Consider the following 25,149-nt stretch of genomic DNA (forward strand, 5'->3'; position numbering starts at 1 on the left):
CCCCTGCCAAATGGGCTTCCCTAGTGGCTCAGAGGGTAAAGAATCTGCCTGCAATGCGGGAGACCTAGGTTCAGTCCCTGGGTTGGGAAGATCGCCTGGGGAAGGGAATGGCAGTCCACTCCAGTATTCTTGTCTGGAGAATTCTATGGACAGAGGAGCCTGGTGGGCTACAGCATATGGGGTCAAAGAGAGTCGGACACGACTGAGCGAGTAACACTTTCACTTTGTGGAGCACCCCACCTCTCCCACCCCTACCACCATGAGGAGTCCGCTTGCATTGTGGCACATGCCAAGAACAAAGAACACAGTGTGTTTTTCATCATCTTATTTCTTTCACAGTTTTGCCAGGTCTTCTTATTATGAGGGAAGCAGCGATGGTCCCTCCAGGGGCCTTTCCCTGCCGCTGATTTGCTGTTGTCCAGTCACTCAGTTGTGTCCAACTCTGCGACCCCATGGAGGAAGAGTCGGAAGGAAGGCTTCCCTGTCTTTCACCGTCTTCCGGAGTTTTCGCAAACTCATGTTCATCGAGTCAGTGATGCCATCCAACCATCCTCTGTCGTCCCCTTCTCCTCCTGCCTTCAGTCTTTCCCAGCATCAGGATCTTTTCCAATGAGTTGGCCCTTCGCATCAGGTGACCCAAGTATTGGAGCTTCAGCTTCAGCATCAGTCCTTCCAATGAATATTCAGGATTAAAGTCTCTGCTTATCTCTGCTTATTGAAAACAAGCATAATCATCGTGAAACTCATAATAATTATTGTACAAAAGCCCTGTATTTTCATTGTACACTCAGTCCTGTATTTCATTGTACACTCAGTCCTGTAAATCATGTAGCTGGTCCTGATACTGGGACAGTTTCTTGGTCACCTTCTCCCTTCCTTCCCTGTCCCCAGCCTCAGGGCTTCCTGCAGGGCCAGGACTGCACACCATCACAACAAAGGGTATATTCCCAGAACTTCCCCGGTGGTCCAGCGGTTAAGACTCTGCACTTCCAGTGCGGAAGCCGCAGGTTCGATTCCTGGTTAGGGAACTAAGATTCCCCATATGGCATGGTATGGCAAAGTTAAAAAATGAATTTTTAAAAATGTCCCTTTTTGGTGATGGCAGAGTATTTAGCCAGACTTGGGGCCCTTCTACGGCATTGCGTTCTCACCCTGGTCGTACACCATGAAGCGTGAAGAGGCCACTGCCCAGGATAACGTTCATGGTGTGTGTCCTTGGCGCCCTCTGATATCACAAGGGATGTTTCAGGATTGTTTCCCAGAGAACTGCCAAGACCACGGGCCTTGGCCCTGAGGACTTACTTTCTGATCATAGAACTTGTCTTGGTTGCACTGGATAAATAGAATAATGATGCCACTTGACAGGCACTTTGCTCTGTTTGGCAGGAATCCACATTCCAGGAGCAGGAAGGGAGAGGGCTGTGAGGAGAAGAAACTTGGGATGCTTGGAGCTTCCCGTTCCGATAGCGTGACCTTGGACAAGCACCGGAGATTCTCCCCATCCCAGTTCTTCGTCTGTAAGGTTACTGACTCCAAAGTGACTTCATGAGGCTGGTTGTTTAAGGGGCTCTGAGAGGGGCCAGGACTGTGGCTGGCATGTAGGGCCACCAGCTCCCCCACCCATCCAACAGGTCTCTGGCCAGAACAAATGGCCACAGAGTCTGCAGATGAGTGTGGGCACAGTCCCTGAGGACCAGCCTCATTCAGTGTGGCTGACCTGATGTGCTTGTCCCCCTGCTCCCCTTTACCTGCCCTCAGCACACCTACACCCACACCCCCACACCTGTGGAGGTGCTTTCCTCTGCAGGACCGGGAGCTGCTGATCTGAGCTTCCCCAGCCCCAGCCTGCCCAGAAGCCTTCCAGCCTGAAGCAGATATCTGAGGAAGACTCGGGATGGACAGGGGAGGGAAACCGCGAGGGAGGAAGGAGACCGTTGTGGTCCAATGAATGGGGGATGACTGGAGACTCATCTCCATAGACTCATCCCCACCAGCACTTGCTGCATCTTTCCCAGCAGCTGGTTCATGGGCACTGTTGGGAGAGGCAGAAGCAAAGGCTAGTATGTCGTCTCCCCCACCCACCCGGCTCTGGCCGAGCCCGGGGGGCTAATCAGCCGTGCAGAGGCAGGCTGTACAAGGGAGGGGGTGCCTAGAGGATCTGGAATGTGCCCAAGGAGATATCCCTGCTGCAGGGAGTGGACCGTGGAGAGCCTGGGGCAGCCAGGCCTGGCTGGGGCAGTTAGTACATCTCTGAAGCTCTCCTGGTGGTTGAGTGGCCAGTGCATCTCTTCTCCCAGCTGATACCCTCGCTTTTAAGGGGCATCCTGGGAGGACAGGGTGGGTGGAACAGTGAGCACGGTTGGAGAGACGCAGAAGGGGAAGACTTCGGATCTGGTTAACAGCTTTCTTCAAGCAACACAGTCCTTTCACCAAATAGGAGGAGCAAAGAGTGGGAGTGGGGTGGGGCTGGAGACCCGAGGCTGCTCTTTTTCTCTCTGAAGAATCTTATTTTACATCTTTGTTGTTGTTTTAACACATATTTACTTTATTATTTATTTATGTTTAAAATTAATTTTTCTTGGAGCATAGTTGCTTTGCAGCGTTACCCTGGTTTCTTTGTTGTTCAGTCGCTAAGTCACGTGCAGCTCTTTGCGATGCCATGGACTGCAGCATGCCAGGCTTCCCTGTCCTTCATCATCTCCTTGAGCTTACTCAAATTCATGTCCATTGAGTTGGTGATGCCATCCAGCCTTCTCGTTCTCTGCTGTCCCCTTCTTCTCCTGCCTTCAATCTTTCCCAGCATCAAGGTCTTTTCTAATTAGTCGAGTCTTTGCATCAGGTGGCCAAAGTATTAGAGCTTTGGCTTTAGCATCAGTCCTTTTTATGAATAGTCAGGGTTGATTTCCTTTAGGATTGACTGGTTTGATCTTGCTGTCCAAGGGACTCTCAAGAGTCTTCTCTGATGCCTCAGTTAGAAAGCATCAGTTCTTCAGTGCTCAGTCTGCTTTAAGGTTCAACCCTCACTTCCGTACATGACAACTGGGAAAACCATAGCTTTGACTAGCTGGACCTTTGTTGGCAAAGTGATGTCTCTGCTTTTTAATACTCTGTCTTGGTTAGTCATAGCTTTTCTTCCAAGGAGCAGGGGGTCTTTTAATTTCATGGCTGCAGTCACCATCCTCAGTGATTCTGGAGCCCAAGAAAATAAAAGTATCTCACTGTTTCCCCATCTATTTCCCATGAAGTGACGGGACCGGATGCCATGATCTTTGTTTTTTGAATGTTGAATTTTAAGCCAGCTTTTTCACTCTCCTCTTTCACCTTCATCAAGAAGCTCTTTAGTTCCTCTTTGCTTTCTGCCACAAGGGTGGTATTATCTGCATATCTGAGGTTATTGATATCTCTCCCAGCAATCTTGATTCCAGCTTGTGCTTCATTCAATGTTGTTAGTTTCTGCTGTACAGCAAAGTGAATTGGCCATACATGTACGTATATCCCCTCTCTTTTGGATTTCCTTCCCATTTAGGTCACCACAGAACACTGAGTAGGGTTCCCTTATTTTATATCTTATAAATACTTATTCCTTGTAGACAGCCTAGGAAAATGCAGGCGTGCCAAAGTAAAAAAAATATCTCCCCATCTGAGAGATGCCATTTCCTTCTGTAGGGGATCTTCCAGACCCAGGAATCGAACTCGTGTCTCCTGCATTGCAGGCAGATTCTTTACGGTTTGAGCCACCATGGAAGCCCACATTGCTAACATTTGGGGCTATGTCCTTCTGGACATTTTTCTCTGTGCATAACGAAATTTCACTCTCTGCATTTACACTACAGTGCTGTTTTGTTATCAGCTTTTGTCCCTTGTTGCCACATCAGAGACTTATTTCATGCCCATAGATGTGGATCGTGGAATTTTTAAAATGGCAGTGGGGTTTTGCAAAGTTTGGGTGGGCTTATTCCCTTCTTGTTGGAAATTTAGGTGGTCCTTTTCCTGCTCTTGTTACTCATGTCAACAGCACTGTGTCCTGGTAGCTTCATCTTCATATGTGTCCTTAATTGTTTCCTCAGAAGATATTTTGATAAGCTTTCCATAATATATATTTCATTCTAAACTTATTTTTTTTAATTGAAGTACAATTGATTTGTAATATTGTGTTAGTTTCAGATGTACCGCAGAGTGATTCACATATATATATGTATGTATATTTTCAGATTCTTTTCCACTATAGGTTATTACAAGGCATTGAATATAGTTCCCTGTGCTATACAACAAATCTTTGTTGTTTATCTACTTTATATATAGTAGTTTGTATATGTTCATCCCATATTCCTAATTTATCCCTCCCCCTCTCCATAGGATACATTTCTGTGGGCATTTTTAAAGCTTTAGATGAGTGGTTTTCCAGCTCCCTGGCAAGGGGCATTTGGCAATGTATAGAGACTATGCAGGAGACCCGAGTTGGATCCCCAGGTCAGGAAGATCCCTGGAGGGGAGCTTGGCAGCCCACTCCAGTGTTCTTTCCTGGAGAATTCCATGGACAGAGGAGCCTGATGGGCTGCAATCCATGGGGTCTCAGAAGAGTCAGACATGACTGAGTGACTAACACTTGCACTTTCAGAGACACTTTTGTCTGTCACAGCTAGAGGTGAGGTTGCTGCCAGGATCTAGTGGTAAGGAAGCATGGTGCTGCTAAACATCCAGCAATTACAGGACAGCTCTCACATCAAAGAATTATCAAGTTCAGAATGTTAACGAGCACCAACGTTGAGAAACTCTGCTGTGAACACATGAATTCCACTTCTCTCCACCGAGCTTTATTAAGATATCATTGACACATAACATTGTTTAAGTTTAAGATGTATAATGTGTTGATTTCATCTATTGATATTTTGCAAAATGATCGCCACCATAGCATTAGCTAACACTTCCATCCTGTCTCATAGTTACCATTTCTCTTTTATGGTGAGAACATTTAACTTCTACTCGCTTGACAACTTTCCAGTGTAGGTAGATCCCCAGAGCTTGTTAATCTTGTAACTGGAAGTTTGTACCTTTGACCAACATCTTCCCATCTCCCCCTGGTAACCAGCCCTTTACTCTCTGGACCTCTGAGTTTGACTTTTTTAACCTCCACACATATATGAGATCATGCAGTATTCGTCTTTCTCTTACTTCACTTAGTGTGATGCCCTCAGTGTTCATTCAGATTGTCCCAAACAGCCGGATCTCCTTCTGTCTCATGGCTGGATAATATTCCATCACACACACATGGATATTTTTAGTTTTGGTAATATTTGTGATACTGGAGCTTGCAAGCCTCCAAGGAAAACAAGGTCAAGGTACTCAGTTTAATTGGCATGCAACTAAGACCAACCCAGTCCCATCCTGTCTGCCACTTGCAGAGTGCCCGCACTGTTTTGGAGAAGGGAAATGACTAATGTGAGCCACTTGGAGCCTGTCCTTGCATCCAGGAGAGAAAGAGGGGCAGGATGCCCCGGGAGGAGGTACAGGAGAAGGGGGCACAGAGAGAGAAGGAATGGGGAAGGGGGTGGTGCTGTCTGGACAATGCCGTCCTTGTTGCAATGAAAAGATAATTGTATGTATTCTTTAGGGACCTGAAGGCCAGTTCCGGGCACTGAGAACCCAGGCAGGGAAAACACACACCACTGCAGAGTGCAGGAGCAGGGAGTGATCAGAAAGCCTCTATTGTCTCCCTGAAGCTGGCATGGGGAGCAAGAAGTCCTGTGTCCTGGGGCGCTGGCCAGGGCCCACCCATTGGGAATGGAAAACATCAGTGCTCCCCATGCTGTATGTTATGAGGTTGTGAGATAATCCGAAATGTTATCCTATCCATAAAGCCTCCTTTTCAGGCAAAGCCACGGCTCTAATGGAAATCGGCTACTTCATTTATCCATCTTTGAAATATGTTTTAGCTGTCCCAAGTGAAAGTGAAAAGTTAAAGTGTTGGTTGCTCAGTTGTATCCAACTCTTGGTGATGCCATGGACTGTAAACCATGGGATTCTCCAGGCAAGAATACTGGAGTGGGTAGCCTATCCCTTCTCCAGGGGATCTTCCAACCCAGGAATCAAACCAGAGTCTCCTGTAGTATAGGTGGATTCTTTACTGTTGGAGCCACCAGGGAAGCCCTATAGCCATCCATTCATATAATTAATATTTCCTGAGCTTCTTTAGATGCCAGGCCCCATGAAACCCAGGGAATAACACACAGTCCCTGTCCTCATGGAGCACAGACCCTTCAACAACGTGTCAGGCAGTGTGTGTGCCATGAAGAGGGACATACGTTAGGTGGGAACACTCTACCTAATGGGGACGTGGAGGTGGGTGGAGGGGGCCTGGTGTCAGCGAAACTTCTCGAAAGACGTGATGTCTTGGTAGATACAGAGGCCAGAGTAGTGGTTACCAGAGGGGAAGGGGCCTGGGGAGGGGCACAGGGAAATGTGTGAAGGGCGTTAACTGTATGGTGATGGATGGAAAGGTGGTAAGCAATCTGTAGTGTAGTTGTCACAGGTGAAACATACAATGTTATAAACTAGAATAAAGTGAAAGTGAAAGAAGTTACATCAATAAAAAATCAATTTAAACAGTTAAAAAGAGGGCTTCCCTGGTGGCTCCGTGGTAAAATATCCACCTGCCAATGCAGGAGACAGGGTTCAATCCCTGATCTCGGGCGATGCCACATGCTGCAGAGCAGCTAAGCCTGTGTGCCACAACTACTGAGCCTGGGAGCTGCAAGTACTGAGCCCATGTGCCACCACTACTGAGACCCGCATGCCCTAGAGCCTGTGCTCCGCAACAAGAGAAGCCACCTCTGTGAGAAGCCTGTGCACCGGAGCCAGAGAGAAGTCCCACCTCGCCACAACTAGAGAAAAGCCTGCCCGGCACTGAAGACCCAGCACAGCCAAAGTGATGTCTAAGTCAAGAACGGAGGGACCAGATGGAGTTCGCCATAAGCAGAGGAATATAAACTTTTCTCTGGAAGGCTTTGAAAGTAAAAAAAGGTTCTGGTCTCCCCAAGGCCATTTCAGTGTGGTCCTCTATGGAGGAGTGCAATTGAACTAGGTATGCCTTCAAAAATCAAGGTTGGGGACTTTCCTGGTAGTCTAGTGGTTAAGACTCTGAGTTCCCACTGCAGGGGACACGGGTTTGATCCCTTAGTTGGGAAACTAATATCCTGCATTCAGCCTGTTACAGCCAGACAAATAAATAAATAAAGTGGAAACAGTGACAGACTTTATTTTCTTGGGCTCCAAAATCACTGCGGACTGTGACTGCTTAAAAGACGCTTGTTCCTTGGAAGAAAAGCCATGACAAACCTAGGCAGCATATTAAAAAGTGGAGATATCACTTTTCCAACACAGGTCTGTGTAGTCAAAGCTATGGGTTTTCCAGTAGTCCTGTATGGATGTGAGAGTTGGACCCTAAAGAAGACTGGGAGCTGAAGAATTGATGCTTTTGAGCTGTAGTGTTGGAGAAGACTCTTGAGCATCCCTTGGACAGCAGGGAGATCAAACCAGTCAATCCTAAGGGAAATCAACCCTGAATATTCATTGGAAGGACTGATGCTGAAGCTCTAATACTTTGGCCACCTGATGTGAAGAGCCAACTCCTTGGAAAAGACCCTGATGCTGGGAAGGACTGAAGGCAGGAGGAGAAGGGGAAGACAGAGGATGAGATGGTTGGATGGCATCACCGATTCAATGGACATGAGTTTGAATAAACTCCGGGAGATAGTGAAGAAAGAGAAACCTGTGACCACATGGGGTTTGCAAAGAGTCAGACACAACTGAGCGACTGAGCAACAAATGAAATATGCGTTAAAAGGTAAATTGAGGCATAGTTTAAAAAAAAGAAACTTAAAAAAAAATCAGGGTCTTCTTTAGTCATCTTTTCATCACTGTCAATATTTCCATCACATATAAAAGTGAATGGGGTAATAGAGAGAACACCTTTAGTGCCACCACCACCCCAGTCCAAGCTCCCCTGCATGATTCTCCCCCTCCAGTGTCTCCCGACTGCTGCTCTTCCTCTTTAGTCCATCCTCAACACAGCATCCGGAGTGGTCCTACTAACACAGAGCCCTGTGCTACCGTGTGCTTAGTTGCTCAGTCATCCCTGGCTTTTTGCGACCCCATAGACTGTAGCCCACCAGGATTCTCTGTCCATGGGATTCTCCAGGCAAGAAAACTGGAATTGGGAGCCATGCCCTCCTCCAGGGGACCTTCCCAACCCAGGGTCTCCTGCATCAAACACAGATTCTTTACCAGCTGAGCTACCAGGGAATCTCATGGTGCTCTGATCACACCTCTTCTCTGCTCAAACCCCTCCTGTGGCTCCCATCTCACTCAGTGTATGTGCTGTTCCTGCGTGGTGCCCTCCTGCCCCCTGTTACCTCCTTGAGCTCATTTCTAGTCCATTCCACTGGCCTCCTTGCCCTTCCACAAGCATCCCAGGCACAGTCCCAGGAGAGGCTGTTCTCCCTGCCCTGTGATCACTTTGGATGGGATCGCTTTGGATCACTCTAGAAACTCAGTGGTTTCCGTACTTTGTTCTGGAAGTATAGTAGGAGCAGCTGAAGAGCTATGAACATTGGTTACGTAGACTCTCAGCCTCACTTCTTCATCCTTTGGTGCTTTCAGGCACTGAAGACACATACAGGGAGGAGAAAGGGGATCAGGAAGAGAAAATGATGTGGAGAAAAATGTCACAAATACTCTCTTTTATATTTGGATATGACAGGAAGTTTACAGGAAGGGTATGGGAGGAAAATAAATTTCAGTGAGTTATTTTTCTGAGCATTTGTTTTGTTTTGGGGATGTTCTCTTATACGACCATGATGGTGGTTTAGTCACTAAGTCATGGCTGACTCTCTTGATCCCATGGACTATAGCCCGCAAGCCTCTTCTGTCTGTGGGATTCTCCAGGCAAGAATACTGGAGTGGGTTGCCATTTCCTTCTCCAGGGGATCTTCCCTACTCAGGAATCAAACCTGTGTCTCCTACACTGCAGGTGGATTCTTTACCATCTGAGCCACCAGGGAAGCCCTCCTACCACAGGATATCATTTACCAAATGGGTTGACTTGGCACACTTGTCAAGTTTTAACCAGTGAGATACTGAAACACAGGTTATGGCTCAACAGAGCTTCCAAATTCTATTGATTTTATTTCAATCTTTAAAAAAAAAAAAGAAATCTAATCCTCTGTAAAGTGGTGAAACATTTATGGGCCTTGGAAAACACTGCCTCCTTGGCTAATATCCTTTTCCCTTAATAGCCTGCTTCAGTTGAAATGGTATTTTATTAATTTATTAACCATCAGAATCCTATTAAGAGACAGTGCTAGAGCTGGAAGGGATCTTAGAGATTTTTCCAGCCCTATGTGTGTGCATGCAAAGTCACTTCAGTCGTGTCCGACTGTTTGTGACCCCATGGACTGTGGCCCGTCAGACTTTTCTGTTCATGGGATTCTCCAGGCAAGAATACTGGAGTAGATTACCATGCACTGCTCCAGGGGGTCTTCCCAACCCAGGGATTGAACTCAAGTCTCTTGCATTGTCAGGTGGGTTCTTTACCACTAGCACCATCTGGGAAGCCCTCTTCCAGCCTTCTTTACAATTAAGCAAACTGGGGACCAGAAAGACACAGCCCTAACAGTCTTAGGGCAGTGCTTGGGACTGGAGCCTAGAGATCTGAACTCTAGATTTGGGAGTCTTTCAGAGAAGACCAGTCTAGTGTCTGTGAGGGGAGCCTGTGAGGCTCCTGGGAACCCACTGGACTCTAGAGGGGGTATGATGAGTGAGGAGAGCCACACCTCAGCCTCCAGCTGCCGTCTGAGAGCCTTGGTTCCTCTTTTGCTTTACATATTTAGCTTCTACATAAGATTTATTTTTTGTAAATTAATGTATTTATTTTAATTGGAGGCTAATTACTTTACAATATTGTAGTGATTTTTTGCCATACATTCACATGACTCAGCCATGGGTGTACCTGTGTCCCCCATCCTGAACCCCCATCCCATCCCTCAGGGTCATCCCAGTGCACTGGCCCTGAGCACCCTGTCTCATGCAGCGAACCTGGACTGGCGATCTATTTTGCATATGGTAATATACATGTTTCAATGCTATGCTCTCAAATCATCCCACCCTCGCCTTCTCCCACAGAGTCCAAAAGTCTGTTCTTTACATCTGTGTCTCTTCTGCTGTCTCGCATATAGGGTCATCGTTACCATCTGGGCTCAGTGCTACCCAGCAAGTGGATATCAGGGCCAGGTTGCCTGTTAAGTGCATGTCCTGGCCCACCTCCACACTACAGAGCCACCTCTCAGCCATCTTGCTCTGCTGCTTCTTTTCAAAGGAAAATATTTGCCTTGGGGGAGCAAAGAGCAAAATATTTTAAAAAAGAATGCCTCTTAGCAAAGGATGACTTCATTTCTCCAAAGCTGTCTCCCTACCATCCATTCCTCTCTCACATGGACCTTCACTGTGACACTGACCAAGATTCCCAGGACGTGATTCTCAAGACAGGACATGAATCTTGCTCCCCCAGATGATCTCAGTGTTTTCATAATAATACGTTTCATTGCAGATCGGTCACATCACTACTACTCTCATTTATAATGTGAAACCCACCGTCCTTCGGAAGTCTTACCTTCGCCTTTCACCAACTAGCTGTATGAAAGGTGATGGCTTGTTTTTCCTTGCCTTACTTTTCCTCATTATTGGTCAGACTTTTCATCTAATAAAGACTATTGTTCCTTATTTGAATTGTTATTCTAATAGTTATTTTAGGCCAATGTTATTTTTCCTTAGTCAGGCATAGTGTTTCTCACTTGCCAGACCTCTCCTATTTATGATGGGTTTAGTGTCAAACAGACTTATTCCCAGTTCACCCAACTAGTGCATGTCCCTAAGCTAATCTTAAGTCTCCGTTTCCTCATCTATAAATGAGAATAATTATACTATTTAGTTTATTGCTGCATTATACTACAATGCTACATTATACTACAAGTACTTCATATGAAGTACTTTGAAGAGTATGTGATATGTAATGAGTATTTACTATTTTTATTTTTTATTGGAGTATAATTGCTTCACAATGTTGTGTTAGTTTCTGCTGTACAACAATGTGAATCAGCCATATGTGTACGTATCCCCTTCCTCTTAAGCTTCCCCCACCATCCCACTTACTGTTTTTATATAAGAGCAATTTTTGGTTAATCTCAGTTAGCCAAATAAATGAGAAAATCCAGGGTGTTTTTTCCCTTGTAGTGATGAATCGTATAATATACCTGGGGTTACTTTTCCCTTCAAGAAGTGAACATATGGAGAATGTGTATGTAGCCTGGGGTGAGTAACGTGATGAAACCAGGGTTTCTCTGTGGCCATGCAGCATATGGACTCAACACATTGATCACTGCTGCTAACATCCTTTCTGGTAAATTCCATCATTGCCTTGTGATGTGGGTTTTCAGAGTGATACTCCGTTCCATGTACCTTTAGTTTTTAGTACCAATCAAAGAATGAAGAGGCAAAGGTAACGTACAAAAGACTACTTTTAGAAGAACAAGGAGAGAGAATTTTCAGGCAGCAGAGCAAGGAGGGGGAACCCAGGTGACGTCTAACCTTGAGTTGAGGATATGGTGCTAGGAATTCAGGGAGGCCAGTGTGGCTAGAGTTCACAGAGAAGAGGACCAAGCAGCAGACAGTTGCACAAAGGGAACAAGAGCTCTGGAGATGTGCAGGGAGTCCTCCCTAAGTGTTCCAGCTAAGTGCATGTGAGGAGACTACCTGAGGGCAGGAAGAAAGCCACACAACAGGAGCGGAAGGAACAATCCCTAGAGCTCACTGCTGCTGCTGCTGCTGCTAAGTCACTTCAGTCGTGTCTGACTCTGTGCGACCCCATAGACGGCAGCCAACCAGGCTCCCCTGTCCCTGGGATTCTCTAGGCAAGAACACTGGAGTGGGATGCCATTTCCTTCTCCAATGCATGAAAGTGAAAAGTGAAAGTGAAGGCACTCAGTCGTGTCCGACTGTGCGACCCCATAGACGGCAGCCCACCAGGCTCCCCCGTCCATGGGATTTTCCAGGCGAGAGTACTGGGGTGGGGTGCCATTGCTTTCTCCACTAGAGCTCACACAGAGCTGGAAATAGTTTGTCTTCCCACCATCCACAGTGGGAAGCCACACAATTCAGAGTTGGGTATAATACTTAGAGAGATATTGCCTTGTTAGTGGGGGTATAATTAGCCCTAGACTAAAGATTGCTCTAGTCCCACCTGACAAAGTTTGAAAAAGAAAACTTGAGGTATAGAGATTCAGTTTCAGAAGTTGAAAAGAGTTCTGGAGATTGGTAGCACAACCGTGTGAATGTACTTAACACTACTGAACTGTTGTTAAGACGGTAAATTTTATGTGTATTTCACTACAATTAAAAATAATACAGCCCACACACAAAAAGAAGCCTCAAAATGATGAAACTATTTATAGATAATGTAACTGCATCCTAGAATACAGCTCAAGAGTATAATTATAGGATATGATTTTACATAATGGGATATAATTTATAGAATAATAATAATATTCTATAAAGAAACAAAAATATCTAGCACCAGACAAGGAAATATTCACAATGTCTGACATACAATCAAAAATTACAAGACAAATAAGAAGGAAAAAGACAGCCTATAAAGAGGAGAAAAGTCAATCAAAAGAAACAGATCCCCAAATGACACTTATATAATGGAATTATTAGACAAGAACACTAAGACTATATCCCATATGTTCAAGAAAGTAAAGAGTGAACATGAAAAGTAAAGAGGTGGATGACATTTTAAAAGACCAAAATCAAGTTTTTAGAGGTGGAAAATATAAAATCTGAGGTTAAAAAAATACACTAGGTTGGACTTATGGCAGACTAGACACTGCAGAAGAAAAGATTAGTGAATTTGAAGACACCACAATAGAAATGATTAAAAATAAAGCACATAGAGAAAAAAAAGCTGAAAGAAGTGTAACTAACAGCATCAGTGAGCTGTGAAACAGTTTCAACTGACCTAACATAAAGTGTAATTAAATTCCTCAAAGAAAGGATGGGGAAGAAAATATTTGAAGAAATACTGGCCAAAATTTTAAAAATTTGATCAGAATGAAGAATCCACTGGTTCAAGAAGTTCAACAAACCCAAGCACAAGAAATATGAAAAAAAAATTGGAATTGCTTAAAACCAGTGATAATGAGAAAACCTTAAAAGCATACAGAGGGGGAAAAAATACACATTACAGACAGATCAACAAAAACAAGGAAGAGAGCAAACTTCTTGCTCGGAACAAGGCAAGACAGAAGACAGTGGAGCAATATCTTTATAGTACTGCAAGAAACAAAATAAAGCTGTCAATTGAGCACTTTGTATCCAGCAAAGATATCTTTGAAATAAGAGGCTAAAATGACTTTTCAGTTCAGTTCAGTCGCTCAGTCGTGTCCGACTCTTTGCGACCCCATGAATCGCAGCACCCCAGGCCTCCCTGTCCATCACCAACTCCAGGAGTTCACTCAGACTCACGTCCATCGAGTCAGTGATGCCACCCAGCCTTCTCATCCTCTGTCGTCCCCTTCTCCTCCTGCCCCTAATCCCTCCCGGCATCAGTCTTTTCCAATGAGTCAACTCTTCACATGAGATGGCCAAAGTACTGAAGTTTCAGCTTTAGCATCATTTCTTCCAAAGAAATCCCAGGGCTGATCTCCTTCAGAATGGACTGGTTGGATCTCCTTGCAGTCCAAGGGACTCTCAAGAGTCTTTTCCAACACCACAGTTCAAAAGCATCAATTCTTCAGCACTCAGAGCCTTCTTCACAGTCCAACTCTCACATCCATACAAGGCCACAGGAAAAACCACAGCCTTGACTAGACGGACCTTTGTTGGCAAAGTAATGTCTCTGCTTTTCAATATGCTGTCTAGGTTGGTCATAACTTTTCTTCCAAGGAGTAAGCGTCTTTTAATTTCATGGCTGCAATCACCATCTGCAGTGATTTTGGAGCCCAGAAAAATAAAGTCTGACACTGTTTCCACTGATTCCCCATCTATTTCCCACGAAATGATGGGACCAGATGCCATGATCTTCGTTTTCTGAATGTTGAGCTTTAAGCCAACTTTTTCAGTCTCCTCTTTCACTTTCATCAAGAGGCTTTTTAGTTCCTCTTCACTTTCTGCCATAAGGGTGTTGTCGTCTGCATATCTGAGGTTATTGACTTTTACAGACATGCAAAAACAGAGAATCCATTGCCAGGAAACCTGCACTAAGAAATGTTAAAAGAAGTCCTTTAGTTATTAATAGATGGAAAATCTACCAGTTTGAAAAATTGATCAACATAAAGGAATGCTATTTATTTCTGATTCTGTTTAGCATCAAAAATGTGAATATAATGAAAAAATATAAAAGACTTTTTCTTATCTTTAAAAGATAATGACTTTTTAAACAAAAATGGTAACTATATATTTTGGAGTTTAACACATATTAATATGTAGAAGTAAAATATGAAATTGCACAAAGGCCAAAAAGTAGATTATTATAAGATTCTTATATGATGTGTGAAGTATTGTAATTATTACTTGAAGGTAGATGATGATAACCTAAAGATGTATACATACTATTAACGCTAAAACAACCACTGAAGAAACAAAACAATTATCACTAGTAAACCAACAAAGGACATTAAATGAAATCATGAAGAATGCTCAAGTAATTCAAAGAAGACAGAAAAAGGTGAAAAAATGAACAAGTAACAGTTGGACAAATAAAAAACGCATAGCAAATTGGTAGAGGTAATCAGCCGTAATAGCACCAAATATAAATGATCTAAAGCAGGTTACCCAGTAGAACTGTCTGTGATGATGAAAATGTTCTTTATCTGTCTTCTTTACTACTCAGTCACATGTGGTTGTAGAGTGCCTGTGGAGGGAATTTTAACTTTTGTCCAATTCTAGTTAGTTTAAGTTAAAATAAACACATGTGGCTGGTGGCCCTATCGGGCAGCATAGTTAAAAATACCCAAATTAAAACGAAAAATTGTTAGATTGGATAAGGAGTGAAACCCATCTATATGCTGGCAAAACAAACTAGTTTTTTTTAAGGTACAGCATCTTTTACAATAATTAATTAATCAATGTATCTTTGGTTGTGCTGGGTCTGCATTGCTGTGCGCGGGCTTTCTCTAGCTGCAGTGAGCGGGGCTTCTCTTGTGGAGCACGTAGTCTAGGATGCACGGGCTTCAGGAGTTTCCGCTCATCAGCTTAGTTGCTCTGTAGCGTGTGAAATCTTCCCGGACCAGTGATCAAACCCATGTCCCCTGCACTGGCAGGCGGATTTTTATCCACAGTACCACCAGGAAAGTCCAGAAACTCTCTTTAAATCTACAGACATTAAATAAATTAAAAGTAAGAGGATGGAAAAAAAAATATATCAGGCAAACATTAAAGGCTGAGCTTTTTATGTCAAAGTCAACACCAAGAGAACATCACAACTCTCGTGAGGACAAAAATTTTGTTTTGTCATCCTTGGTGTTACACTGTTGCTGGTGGGGACAGCCAAGGAAAGGATGGTGTGTGAGTTTGCTAGAGCTGTTGTAACAAAATACCATGGACTTGGTGGCTTCAACAACCGGACATTTGTTTTCTCACAGTTCTGGAGGCTGGAAGTCCAAGATCAAGGTATCAGCAGGGTTGGTTTGTCCTGAGGCCTCTCTCCTTGGCTTGCAGATGGCCACCCTCTGCCTCTTGACCTGGTCATCCCTCTGTCCACGTGCACCCCTCATGTCTCTCTCTCACGAGGACACCAGTCATATTGGAGTAGGGCCCACAGTCACGGCCTCACTTTAACTTAATTGCCCTTTAAAGGCCCTCTCTCCCAAAGCAGTCATATTCTCACATAATGGGGGTTAGGGCTCAACATACGAATATTGGAGTGGAAGGGATGCAATTCAGCCCATAACAGGAAGGGAGATTATTCATCACCACTGTGCTCCCAAGAACAGTGTCTCCTGCTTCCAGGGTATGGTGTAATTGTCTGGGAACAGGCAGAGACCTCCTTGTGATGACCATGAGGCAAGGACCAGCCCAAGAGAGAGAAGGGCCCAAGGGTGGAGGGCTGTGGCTCACCTCTCAAGAGGGTTGTGGAGGAAGATAGAAGGAGGAGGAAGGGAACCCTGTCCACTCAGAATCTTGTGTGACTGCTATTATTTATGTTGAACCTTCTGACAACAAATTATTCCTCTCAGATACATCTTTTTTGTTACTTGAAGTATTACTATATATTTTTCCTTTTTGAATAATGAAAGAAAAGCTTCAAATAAGCAATGTTGTTTCTTCTGATGTGGAAGAGAGGAACCAACTGAAAATGCTGACCCTTCCCTAAGCCCACCAACTCTCCTCACCCACAACCAGCTGCCTCTTGTTGCCATGACAACATTCATGTGGAGATGCTACTTTTGGCTTCGCTTTGTTAATGTTGGGAGACTGGAGCAAGTTGATCAATTTAGCCCCTAAGGTTCAGGGTTTCTAGGTGAGGCTTGAAATTTGGAAGAGATGTAGGGGAAGGAAGGTCCTGAAGGAAGGTCCTGTGGGAGTGAAGGCTTTGGGGGCTCTGGGCTACATGATCTGTGAAAGAAGGTAGAGCAGGTCTGTAGAGCAATTTAAAACAGATGGATTTCCTGAAGTCACCACTATGTTTCCATGGTAACATCTTAGCTGACTCTGTCAGTTGCTCTAAAGTGTTCTTCCCTCTCTGTGGACAGAGTCTGGGTGTCAGTTGGAGGAAAGGACCCTGGACAGAATAAATTGGACTAACCTTAGAAGGGAGAAATTTGGGTTAGCTTCTAGGGCTTTTTGGGCTTCACTGGTAGCTCAGACAGTAAAGAACCTGCCTGCAATGCAGGAGACCCTGGTTCGATCCCTGGGTTGGGAAGATCCCCTGGAGAAGGGAATGGCTACCCACTTCAGTATTCTTGCCTGGAGAATTCCATGGACATAGATGCCTGGTGGGCCACAGTCCATAGGGTCTTAAAGAGTGGGACACGACTGAGAAACTAACGTACAACGTGTATATTAGGGCTTTGGGAAAAGTCTCCCAAGAGTCAAGCCTCACGTCACCAGGGGAGATGAGAGCAATCACCTGCTCTAATGACTTATGGGAATGGCGACAGCAGTTCTTGGGCGGAAAGGCTGTGGCGCCTTCCTGCCTGCCTCTAGGCTTTGTTAACCAGAGGACACTGGCCAACCCGTAATTTGTTCATTTAGTGAAATATTTATAGAGTGGCTCACATTAAATTCTGCTAGAGTCATCTATCACACGGTGAAATGCATGCCCGTCATGATGCATGCTGGTTGCCTACACCCTCCTATGATAGATCTGCAGCAAATAAAGGCTAATATTTTAAATCCTCTAAACAGCCACTTGCTTCCTTTCACCCACAGTCTTGTGATGCTTGGGGCACTGTGTTAGCTATTGAAGTTACAGAAAGGCATGCAACCAGGTACATTTCCTGCTCATGGGATGCTTACAACCTGGATGGGATGATGAACATTTTCCTGACAAGAATAAGTGTCAGGATCAGGTGGTATATGCTCCACATTCATGGTGCAGACAGTAAGCGCCATAGGAATTCCAAAGGGCAGCCTTTCTTCCAGGGCTGGGGTGATCAGGGAGTTCACGGAGGGGTGGGACTTGAACTGGGTTTGAATAAAGAGCAGTACTTGAGTAACAGAAAAGATCTTGGAAACAAGCAAGGGGAATGGCAGGAAAAGAAGTACTGAGACAGGAGTCAGTGTGGGTGGCTGTTCAGGAGAAGGAGCAGACTTACTTGAGAATGGTTTGTTCCATGGAGGGTGGAAAATAAACGTGACAAGGCAAAGTCAAGGGCTCTGGTTGTCGGGATTCCAAAGGGCATGGCAGGGAGTTTAAACTTTATCCTGTAGGCAGTATGGTTTGTCAAAGGTTTTAGAGCAAAACAAACAAAAACCGTAATACTGTAGTAGGGTGCTTAATCTGGTAGCTGTGCATAGGATTGAAGGAGGGAAGAAAGAGCCAGAAAGGTTGAATGGAAAACTGATTGAAGGGTTGGATGGTGGTTGAGGAAATGGAAAGAGGAATGCTTGGGTGCATGGATGGACTGAATGGATGGGAAGGAGGGACCCCAGGGATACTGAGAAGGAATAGACTGTAACTGATTGGATACAGCAGAACAGGTGAGGGGAACTGTAATGTTTGAGCTTTGGTGAGTAGCAAAGCAGTTCATAACTTTAAAGAAAGGGTGCTTATGAAACCTTGTGTTAATCAAAAAACACAAGAGGAAAATTCTTGCCTTTAAGTAACTCACAGCCAAGTACGAGGAGACCACTGTGATTAGAGATGCCAGGACAGAAGCATGTGCAGAGTCCAGGGAAGGCCTCACAGGAAGGAGTGGTCCTCCATTCTGGGGAAGAGGCGGATTGTCAGGAAGAGGTTTATAAGAGATGCGCTTGAACTGAATGCTGAGGGACAGCTTATTTGAGGAAGAAATATGATGTGACTTCAGAGTTGACTTGGAGGTGAAGCAGAACATCTAAGTGGAAGCATTCATTCGTTCCATTCATTGTTACAGAGGGACTTCTGTGTGAGTCTGCCCTTGGGCAGGAATGAAGAGATGAGTGAGGCTCGCTCCCCACCGTGGAGGAACTGCCCGTCCAGTGCGGGGAGGAACATTCACTGTATCCTTCAAAGGTCTGTTTAGAGACCTACAACCAACCATGTGCTGCGGGGGGCACTGGATCACAGGAGTGAACAGAATGGACCAGATTCCTCCTCTCACAGAGGCCATCTGCTAGTTAAGAACTTTCTCACCAACAGGCAGAATTAGGCTAGGTAAGAAAGGACAGGTTGAAGGGGAGTGCCAAGGATGCAAAGAAAAGGAGTAGTGAATTCTTCGCAGACCATCTCCATCACCAGCAGTGTCAGGGTGTGAGGGCCACCTGGCGAGTGGTTTCGTTTACCTCGCTTGGAGCCAGCCGTCTGTCTGTAGGGGCTGGGGTTGGGGTGAGAATGAAGTGGCTCTGAGGGATGAAGTCCAGTGTTGTATGTGCCCCCTGATTGTGAGATGAGAGGCTTGTTCCTTTGAGAAGGCACCTTTGTGGCTGGCACCCTGAGCCTGGCGTGCACGCCCTGGGTGTTTTGTGCACCAGGGCGGTGCACCACCACCCATGAGCAGTGTGTTCACCTGCTCCATGTCCATGGAGCCCTGGCACTGACACCAACGTCTGTCACAAGACCCAAGGCTCATGTCCTGGTTACAGAGTGGTCTCTGGAGAGTGGATGTTATGGGCTGAATTGTAATCCCACCTCCCATTTATAGGTTAAAGTCTTAACCCTCTGAACCTCAGAAGGTGGCTGTGTTTGAGATAGGTCTTTACAAGGTAATCAAACTAAAATAAAGTCATTAGCTATGGTTTTTCCATCCATGTACGGATGTGAGAGTTGGACTGGCTGAGCACTGAAGAATTGATGCCTTTAAACTGGTGCTGGGGAAGACTCGTGAGAGTCCCTTGGACAGCAAGAAGATCAAACCAGTCAATCCTAAAGGAAATCAACCCTAAATATTCATTGGAAGGATTGCTGCTGACTCTGAAGCTCCAATACTTTGGCCACCTGATGTGAAGAGCTGACTCATTGGGAAAGACCCTGATGCTGGGAAAGACTGAAGGCAGAAGGAGAAGGGGCGACAGAGAATGAGATGGTTGGATGGCATCATCAGCTCAGTGGACATGAGTTTGAGCAAGCTCTGGGAGGTGGTGAAAGACAGGGAAGCCTGGCCTGCTGCAGTCCATGAGGTTGCAAAGAGTCGGATACAACTAAGCGACTAAACAGCAACAAGGGTGGATCCTATTCAAGTAGAACTGATGTCCTTATAAAGAGGAAAGCTGGGCGTAGATGTGCTCACAGGGAGATGCCAGGTGAAGATGAAGGCAGAGGTGAGGAGTGATGGGAGCTGAGACTGAAGAACATCAGAGGTCGCCCACAAACCAGTTTCGAGGGGAGCGGCCGGGCGATGAACCTCCCTCCAGGTTCTCAGCAGGAAGGTTACTTGCCCACACCTTGATTTCGGGCTTCCAGCCTCCAGAGCTGTGAGAGGAAATGTCGTGCAGCCACCCAGACTGCGGGGCCTGCTATGGCTGCTCTCATAGACTCAGACAGAGAGTCAGGCGCTCAGGAGCCTGTGGGCCCCGAGACCGCGGTGACATGGTCCCTGAGGGCCCTTCCCCATACTGTGGAAATCCGTGTTTTCCTTACGGGCTTGGAGAGTCTCAGTCAGAAGTTTTGCTGTGACTGGCCGGCTCTCAGCTCCTTCAGAGAAGCTGTTGGCAGCTGTGAGGGGCCTGCCTTTCCTGCTTGTTTATTTTTTCGGGATTGTTGCTGTTGCTCAGTTGCACAGTCGTATCCGACTCTTCAGGGCTGATTTCCTTTAGGATTGACTGGTTTGACCTTGCAGTCCAAGAGGCTCTCAAGAGTCTTCTCCAGTGCCTAAATACAGCAGAACCTATGCAAATGCTCTGCTGGACAGGTGTTAGATTTGTGAGTAGGCAACTTAGCAAAGAAAAAAATTTCATACATGCTTGTGGTGGCGTTCGGCAAGATTTTCTCCGTTATGTAGCATTTTAATGAACTGAGAGTATTTCCACTCCAGGTCCTGGCATGAAGGCCAGGGAATCATTTCTGATCATCTTCACCCGCCGCCGACTCTGCTGGGGCTGGAGGTGTAAGGAAGTTATGGAAACAGAGATTGGTTAAGAAGGTCCTCTGGACAAAGTATGGATCTGTTACCCATTGTTAGAGTTTTGGCAAAGCTTAGCTCTGGGGAAGGCTTCCCTGGTGGCTCCGACAGTTAAGAATCTGCCTGCAACGCAGGAGACCTGAGTTCAACCCCTGGGTTAGGAAGATCCCCTGGAAAAGAACCCACTCCAGTATTCTTACCTGGGAAGTCCCAGGGACAGAGGAGTCTGGCAGGCTGCAATCCATGGGATTGTAAAGAGTCGGACATGACTGAGTGAGTAACACTCTAGCTCTGTAGAGTTAATCTGCTCTTGTACAGACTAGCAGGAGGGTCCAGGGATCTGTTGCCCACCGCCTGCTGGGGGTGAGCAGCTTGCTCTGGGCTCACTGTTGTCCTCCGGAACTCTCCAGGATGTGTTCCCTGGCTCCTCACAGGGACTGCTCTCAGTAACCCAGTCTCTGGGGAATGGAGCGTAATCACTCCACCTGCTGATTCAGCCCTTCTCTCGCTGACTTTTTGGAAGTCTCAGAAGCAGCCAAATGAACATCATGTCCAAGATTATCTTGGCATAGCCGTTTGTGAGTTCTGCCTATAAAACTAAAGCTAGTGGCCATCCTTTTTTTTTTTTAATTTGCATTCTATTGCTATTTTTCATTTGTCACGATTTTCCCCACACCCTTGAAGTTTATATATGAGCTTAGGCTGTGCCAGGCACCAGGCTAAAGACTCTGTGTTAAATTAACCTTGTTGTTTCTTCACAATACGTCTGTGAAGGAGGTACTGCAGTCATCTCTGTTTTACAGATGGGGCTTCACAAGGTCAGTGACACGATAAAGGTCGTAGAGCCAGTAAATGCTGGATACGTGCCCAGCACGTGGATTCCAGAGTCCATGTCCTTAACCCTTGCATCACATGGTCATCTGTTTGGGTTTGAATATATTAGAGTTGTAAAGGTGCTTGGAATGAGTCCCGCTCTCCAGTTTCAGTCTTACTTGGTGGATGTGGAGCAGGAGAAACACACGGAGCTTTGGGAACCCAGAGGAAGAGTTTGCCCAGGGTTGGGATTCTGGAAGTGAAAATGTTAGTCTCTCAGTTGTGTTTGACTCTTTGAGACGCTAGGGACTGTAGCCCCTAGCTACCAGGCACCTCTATCCATGGGATTCTCCAGGCAAGAATACTGGAGTCACCATTTCCTTCTCCAGGGGATCTTCCTGGACCAGGAATTGAACCTGTGTCTCCTGCGTTGGCAGGTGGGTTCTATCCAGGCGCCTCTATCCACAGGATTCTCCAGGCAAGAATACTGAAGTCACTATTTCCTTCTCCAGGGGATCTTCCTGGACCAGGAATTGAACCTGTGTTTCCTGCGTTGGCAGGTGGGTTCTTTACCACTGAGCCACAAGGGAGTTCTGGGAGGCTCTCTGAAGGTGATGATGACTAAATTGGGAGCTGGAGAACTTTTCCATAGAGAAATCAGGCAAACTAAGGCTTGGAGGCTGGACTCCACAAGACGGGGGGTGAACAGCAGCTCAGAGTAGCAGGGCAGCGGGGGCACAGAGAGGAAAGGGGGAGAGAGAGGAGGTGGCAGAATTGGAGATGGCGAGAAGGGGGAGGGCAGCCTGGGGAAGGCGCCGTCTGATACACTAAGAAGTTGGGAAATTCCTTCCTGTGGAGAGCAGGGTGCTGCTGAAGGGCTCTGAGAATGAGTGGAATGTTTGGTTTTGTGATTTACTTATTTATTTAAAAATATTTATTTGTGTGCAACTGGGTCTTAGCTGCAGCATGTGTGATCATGTAAATGCTTAGTCGTGGTGTGTGGAATCTAGTTCCCTGACTGCGGATTGAACTTGGGCCCCCTCTTAGCCACTGGGCCCCCTCTTAGCCACTGGACCCCCAGGAAGTCCCTGGTTTTGTGTTTTAGATACGTCAGTGCCATTGTTCTATGGAGGATGGATTGGAGGGAACAAGAGTACAGACAATAAGACCAGGGAGGAAGATGTTAGTCCAGGTGGGAGGTGGTGAGGGCTACGAGAGGAAAGAGGATGAAGATGGAGAGGATGTTGAGATTGGCCGGTCCTGACAATTGAGTCCACGAGGTGCTGAAGGCCCGGAAGTCTAAACTAACACTGAGTGCTTGATGTGTACCAGGTCTGGTTCTAAGTGGCCTATTTTAATTCATTTACTCCCACAACAGGGCTTCCCTGGGAGCTCCGTGGTTAAAGAATCCGCCTGCCAATGCAGGGGATGCAGGTTCGATCCCTGATCCGGGAAGATCCCCTGGAGAAGGAAATGGCAGCCCACTCCAGTATTCTTGCCTGGGAAATCCCATGGATGGAGGAGCCTGGCAGGCTACAGCCCATGGGGTTGCACAGAGTCGGACACAACTGAGCGACAAAACAATGACAACACCCCCAGCTTTCCGAGGTTTCACGGGTGAGGATGCTGAAGCACCTAGGTGACTTGGCCCGAGGGCAGGCGCATGGCCAGCCAGGGATGAAGCAGAGACTCAAGTCTGGCTGTCACCTCCCCTCTTTGTGACCCTGCTGCATCTGTCCTGTGTGAGCTCGGGGGGCGGGGAGGGAGCAGGGGGGCGGCATCTAGATGACCCCTCCTCCCCTCACCACTGTCGCCCTTGCTGATGACCAGGTGCACGGTGGTGCCGTTGACCAAGGGTTTAGAAGGCAGCAGAGGAAGATACCGGGCTCTGACTTATGTGTGTTCAGTGGGAGATGCTTGGGGAACACCCATTGGAGACATTCAGCTCAGTCCCTTCCTCTCAGAGCCTCTTGTCACGGAGGCCCCGGGGGCTTGTACGCCTCCACTAAATCATTACACAGCTTTACATTTAGATGACAGCCAGATAAGAAAAAAAAAAAATTGGTGGTGTCGAGTCTAAAGTCTCTCATAATCTGAAGTGATTCCTCTCTGTTTCCAGTTCACTGACTGGTTGGCAGATTAAAATGTGAAGGCTTGATGAAAAAATAGCAAAGTGCTGCCAACCTTCAGTGTCTGAGGCATAAAATTAAATTTAACGTTGTCTTACATGTCTGAAGCCTTGTCATCAGAAGGCTGGCCAGACAAATATGATTTAGAGGGTTAGGTTTTGAGAAATGAGTAGGAAAAATAAAATGTGGAATAAAAGAAGAGTAGGGATAATGCATTAAGAAAAAAAAAAAGCATATCCAATGGTTTTAAGCAGTCCTGTCTGACAGCTTTGTTTAATATCGATTCCTCTTTTGCCTGCTTGGCCAGAGAATTCTGCTGTGTTGTGCAAGTTATCCTACTGATATTGGGAAATTCAGCCACTCCTGACCACCTCGTCCTGGCCACCTTCTTCGCCTCTTTCACCACTCCTAATTCTCTGTACATCTCCTGTTGATCTTCTCCTTTCTTGGGCTTTTAGTCCCTGCCCCCCTCCCCATATTTTTTTTTCAGCTGCATGTCCAGTCTGGATGGGGACTACTTGCCAAGCTCTGAAGTTAAAAGCTAAGATCTGGCTATCCCCTTCCATCCTAGCTGAGTGCACCCTTTACCCAGCTCCTCCGTCCCCTTCTGTTTCAGCCTCGAGTCTCTGTCCACAGTGGGATCTGGTGTCTGACGGCTACTGCTCCTCCGTGTGACGTCTTCAGAGGGTATGGGCCAGTCTGTGTCCTGGCCTTCGAGGCTTGTCATTCCTGTCAATATTAGAAGCGAAATATAGGTCGGCCTCACAGCTCCCAGTGTTAAAAATGAAAGCTTCCTCCCCAGGCCATGCGGGTTTGTAGATGGACATGGATTTTTCCCCCTTCCCACCAGCCCCCTTTCTCGGTTGCTTCTTGGAGTTTGGCTGATGCTACTCTCCGTATAAACATGCTAAGTCGCTTCAGTCATGTCCGACTCTGCGACCCCATGGACTGTGGCCCTCCAGGCTCCTCTGTCCATGGGATTCTCCAGGCAAGAATACTGGAGTGGGTAGCCATTCCCTTCTCCTGGGATCTTCTCGACCTAGGGATCGAATCCAAGTCTCTTATGTCTCCTGCCCCAGCACTTGCGTTCTTTACCACTAGGGCCGCTCGTGTGAGAGGGAAGCTGAAAATAGAAGAGGGGCTGGAATCGTCTCCCTCGCAGACTCCGTTCCCAAATATGAGGGTGGCCTGATCGGAAGCTGCGACTGGGTCCAGGGATGGAGCCTGGGCAGAATCCCTCTGCTCCAGAACCACCCAGCACAGCGCTCCTGCCGCAGCCACGTGACCGGGCAGTGGGATGCCTCACACCGTTGCTGCTAGGACCTGCCCTCTCAGCCTGCTCTTCCTCGTCCCTGCATTTGCACGATCTCAGGGGCCTCTGGCCTTGTTCTGTGATG

General features: G+C 46.4%; 1 protein-coding gene and 1 long non-coding RNA gene across 2 annotated transcripts in view; one reads left to right on the top strand and one right to left on the bottom strand.

The window, feature by feature from the left end:
- Positions 1-25,149, top strand: part of SCD5 (stearoyl-CoA desaturase 5) — a 175,896-nt gene that overhangs the window by 23,864 nt on the left and 126,883 nt on the right. The gene's annotated exons all lie outside the window — the stretch shown is intronic.
- Positions 23,260-25,149, bottom strand: part of LOC147370377 (uncharacterized) — a 50,884-nt gene continuing 48,994 nt past the window's right edge. The window contains exon 2 of the long non-coding RNA XR_015165237.1: positions 23,260-24,481. This is a non-coding gene — a long non-coding RNA (uncharacterized LOC147370377). The remainder of the gene's footprint in view (positions 24,482-25,149) is intronic.

This window comes from Bos grunniens, chromosome 6 (genome assembly GCF_055505025.1).
Source record: "Bos grunniens cultivar Pamir isolate PY7600 chromosome 6, Bosgru_T2T1.0, whole genome shotgun sequence".
Taxonomy (NCBI): domain Eukaryota; kingdom Metazoa; phylum Chordata; class Mammalia; order Artiodactyla; family Bovidae; genus Bos; species Bos grunniens.